Below are 4,738 nucleotides of genomic sequence, written 5' to 3'. Positions count from 1 at the left end.
TTGTCCCTTAACAACAAAGGGGCCATTTATATCTTAAGTGATAATCATCATAGTCACAGTTTAATTTAATGCAGCCTCTTAAAAGAAACAGAAATTATTAATTATTTGTAATCAAAATCATAGTTGCACACCTCTGTAAGAGTAAACAATGCTAATCCATGATTTTTACTTCCCACTTTTATTTATTCAATAAAGTGACAGTCTATGCATGGAATTAAGTAATTGTCTCACCTATTTTTGACAGATGTTTTGCATAGCTGTTGACAATATGGTCACTTATTCCATGAAGTCTTATAATCACTGTTCTTGAGTAAATCTAAAGGTTGCACGAAATTTGGATATCCATAGATATTGACTTTATAGAAAGTTGGAGAATTCTCTGCAGTATATCTGCTGACCCAACTCTGATTTTATCTGATCTATGGCTTCATAGGTTCCCAGTAACTTCCATTTTGTTCTAATATTAGTGACAGTTGACATCAGAATATTTAGTGACAAAAATTCAGATGGACCTTATTACACAGGAGCTGCCCTTTGACAGTAACACAGTGGAATCCATGAGGTGACCCACTTTTTCATGTTTGTAGACACAGTATGCTTTTGTGATGAACTTTATTTACATATGAGAATGGAAGTAATTGGAACACCTGAATTCAGAGATTTATGCAAACAATTTTGGCAATTTATATATTTCATACTACTCTGAGTTGTAAAATGTAAATTGGTCCAAATCACATAGAAGATATTCACTCACTGTAATCTACATTTTGAAAAGATCTCCATAAAACTTATGCAGTAGGGTAGGGTTATTACCAAGGAGAATCCATTTTAACATAGTTAAGTGTTTTTTGGAAGAAAAAGTAGATTTTTGAAGGCGCATTGCTTGAGAATCATAATTTGTGATAACATTATTCTCTATCTCTAAACTGTTCTTACTGGAGATGAAGGGCCAAACTGACAGGCATGGATTGACAAGATGCACTGTGGTTCAGTCACTGTGCATTTCCCTTTAATTAGCTAACCCAGATGTAATTATCATTGTAAACTGTTTTTAAACAATTGTAGGCCCAGGGTGGAGAGGTTGGACCACATCACCCAAATCAGAAACCAGCGCTGTAAAGTATAACATATGACATAAAATCTTTTCACCATCACCTAATTTTAGACAGAATCAGATACATATTCAGATAAGCAAAATATTGGCTACTCAGCTGGCATGTCCACAAGAGGCCAATCAGAGGGCATCAGTGACAACATCTGAACTACAGCAGCTGAGTAACCTACAGTTGCTGGAGCAGCTAACAGTCACTGAAAACAGCAAGAAAGGTTCTAAGGGCCTGAAATAAAAGAATAAAAAGAAAAGAAAAACTGGCAGTATTGATATCTCATCACATGAGAGACAATCAGAATACCCTTGTTAGTATTTGTTCTTTCAAAGAAAGTTTATTTTAATACTCTCTGGAGAATGCAGGCTATTTCTCTGCAGAGGAAAGGTAAAGTGCCAATAAATGAGAAAGTTCTCTGAAAAAGGAAGACATTTTAAATCTCACAGCAAACAGAAATTACAAGATGTTCCCTATTTGTGCTTCACATTCAGAACTAAAATAATTTTTTGGACAGTATATTATATTTTCAGAGTTGTAGACCTGTGGATCACAGCTGAATAAGTGAAAGTTGATCAATTCAATTATCCTAATTCAGGAGTGTCAAACTTATTTCCATTTTGGGTCTTATCAAGATCATGAGGACATTCATGATAAAAAGGTTAAAAGGAAAAAAACTACCAATTAACAAACTATTAAAAAATTAATAAATAACTCAGCCATTCTTAAAATGCATTCATATTAAACATGTTTTCACACTGATGTAATTTGGCAGTACAGAGTTTAAACTGATTTGATAAAAAATATTTTTAAAGCACACAAGTTCTATTTATGTGAACCTCTACAGTCTTTAGACTTTAGTCCATCTCTCATCTAATCTAATTCCTCCCTATCACAGTACATTTCCAGGTACACAATGTAGGTCCAGGTAGGTCAGGAACTGAAGAAGTTCTGTGACAAAAGTTTGAGTCCTGGGCGAGTTTGAGACTCATGACGATGGGAATGAATAGTTTAAGACCTTTGGCTCTAATGTGGAACACCAACTCATTTAGGAATCCATAGATTATCGCTTTGGCTTGGATTAATAAACTATAAGATCTTCCATAACATTAGACATAGAGGAGGCCTCAAAGACACAATGAGATGGGTTTACTCTATCACCAGCAAAATCTGTCATGGTAAAATGAAGATAACCAGGTCTTTGGTAGTTAACTAGTCCCTGGTCTAGAACTAGAACTCCAGTGTGACAGACACGAATCGAAACAGTTCCAAAAATGTTACAAAGTGAGCAGTGTGAATGCTGTGATCTCATTATTAGACCTGCAAGTTTTAAAATCTAAACCTGAACAAGCCCATCAGTACTTGGTCACTGTGAACCAAGTTGCATCTAAACTGAACCGTTCCATAGGTACCCATCTTGTTGCTGACCTTCTTTTTATCCAGACAAATGTAAACTATTCTTCTTTGTGAATAGTGTAGTTTATGTTCATATGAAGATGTGCATAACTCATAATAATATATAAATAGAACACAGACTTTAGCTAACTTTGTATCCAGTCAAAATTTCAAGTCGCTGCAATTCAGTTGTCCCAGACAGTCTGCCAGAGTTGGTAGTTTGTGTTTCCTAAAATGCTGTGCTGGGAAAGTTTGCCTTACACCACAGCTTACATTTAATTCTGCTTTCTTTTTAAAAATGTTTTTTGGACTACTGGTTTTTATTCAATAGTGAAGGGGGGAGAGACATTGCAGCAAGGAAACCGAGGACACGAGTCACACTCGGGACGGCAGTGTGGATTTCTGTGGCCTCCAGTGGTTACACTGCACCACATGACGGCCCGATTTTGTTTTTTTTAAGACATTTAAAAACCTCTTCCAATTGCCAGAGACTGACCCAACAATTCCCTCTGTACTTAGAATGATGACAGTCATTTTATCTGACCTAAACCACACTATTGTCACTGTGTATACTTGTAGACACATAGAGCAAGATTTGTGTAAATTCTGAGAAATCTGTGAAAAAATTTATCAAGTGTCGTATTCCACTGGGAGCAGCTGGCATTGGGCTTTTTACACTTTTGTTTTGCTTTTATTTTGCTGCTTTTGCAACAGAAAATGTGATGACATTTTAAAATTAGTACCATTGGACAGTTAAATTATGAGGTTAAAATATTTTGCTTAGCCATTTTTTAAGTGAGCTCCAGCACTTATTGAAATTGGAATAAACTAATTTACAAATTGCACACTCTTTCTTCTGTTGAAGCCTTATATGGATGTGTAAACAATAAAATAAGATATATTTTATTGCATCTCAACAAGAAAAAAAAAAGCTCTGATCCCGTTGCATTGCCCAACTTTTATGTCTTACAACCTTTTCTACTTACTGGTATATATATTTAGGGGGAGGCACTGAAACTTGCCTGAAATGTTTTCTTTGCTGTGTTTTTGATGATGATTCATTATGTTCTTTGATACATTATGTTCTAATGTTGATTAATGCATTATGCATAAATAATGCATAATGCATAAATAATGATTAATCCATTCATATAATGTACCACTATCACTGACCTGTAATGTCAAATGAATAAGCTAGAAAACAGTTAAGGTTTCAACAGAAAGGTAGGGGAAGCATAATTGTTGCAATATTCATTTATTAATTTATTTTTAATTTTACTTTTTAAAGTCAGAATTCAATAAAAAATAGTTGAAAATATGATTTAATGGATGGAAATGTGTGAGGTGACACTGAAGCATGCAGAATCTTTTGTTTCTACTTTTGTTGTACTTGTTTTATCTGTTATATATCTGTGCAGAATTTTGAAAGGTGCAGTTCTGAAGTAAGTGATGACGGGTTGCTAAATACTCAGGCTGTACTAATATCCACTGTTTATGAACCTTAATAAAACTAGCACTTTGTTACTGCACTGCTGCTCTGGGGATTTATTCTACATGCACAGTCGAGTAGGAATATAACTTAAGGTTGCCACCGTCTAGGGTTGCCACCTTTCAGAAATCAAAATAAGGGACGCACACTAATGCGCGTCGTCCTAGTTTCATGAGCGGGGCGACGCGCATTAGTCGCCCCGCTTGCCACCCGTCCCTTAAAACAGTGGTCCTCAACCTCCGGGCCGCGGACCGGTACTGGTCCGTGGACCAATTGGTACCTGGCTGCGCAAGAAATAATTAAATATTTCAGTTTTATGTATTATTTGAGTCTGGAGGATCTTTTATTTTGAAAATCCTTTAATCGGATTCTCTGGGTTACTTGCGTGCCAACACTGAGCCCACAAGCAGCAAAATGAGTAAGAAATGGATCAGATGTTTTTGGAAAGTTTCTTTGCAAAGGGGAAAAGGCCCAAAGAAGGGACAGCAGAATGGATAATTATAATAGTTGTAATAGTTAAATTATAATAGTTACACATTATAAGCCCGCTCTGTGTAACATGCTGCTAATGAGGCAATGAAGCCTTCAAACTGCTTCGCCAAGTTCCAAGCAGGCTGTGGATATAAGCTACACTTCGGGTGTCATTGTCTCCCATCACTCCCAGATGGAACTGTATCGTTGCAGAGAAACAAACTCAGGGCTCCCGTTAGTCGTTATCGTGAGTTAAAATTTTCACGAAAGTAAAATTTTC

At 36.0% G+C, this 4,738-nt stretch overlaps 1 long non-coding RNA gene across 1 annotated transcript; it reads right to left on the bottom strand.

The window, feature by feature from the left end:
* Positions 1–217: 217 nt before the first annotated feature.
* On the bottom strand, positions 218–3,599 carry LOC106936052 (uncharacterized). The gene is made up of 2 exons (XR_001422044.1): positions 2,194–3,599; positions 218–390 (listed from the first exon to the last, which is right to left on the bottom strand). It is a non-coding gene; the product is annotated as an uncharacterized LOC106936052 (long non-coding RNA).
* Between the last annotated feature and the right edge of the window lie 1,139 nt (positions 3,600–4,738).

Source organism: Poecilia latipinna, unplaced genomic scaffold, assembly GCF_001443285.1.
Source record: "Poecilia latipinna isolate Pla-1442-1.1 unplaced genomic scaffold, P_latipinna-1.0 Scaffold2067, whole genome shotgun sequence".
In the NCBI taxonomy this organism is placed as follows: Eukaryota; Metazoa; Chordata; class Actinopteri; order Cyprinodontiformes; family Poeciliidae; genus Poecilia; species Poecilia latipinna.
Note: the sequence above shows the minus strand (reverse complement) of the source record. Positions and strands in the feature narration are given on the sequence as shown.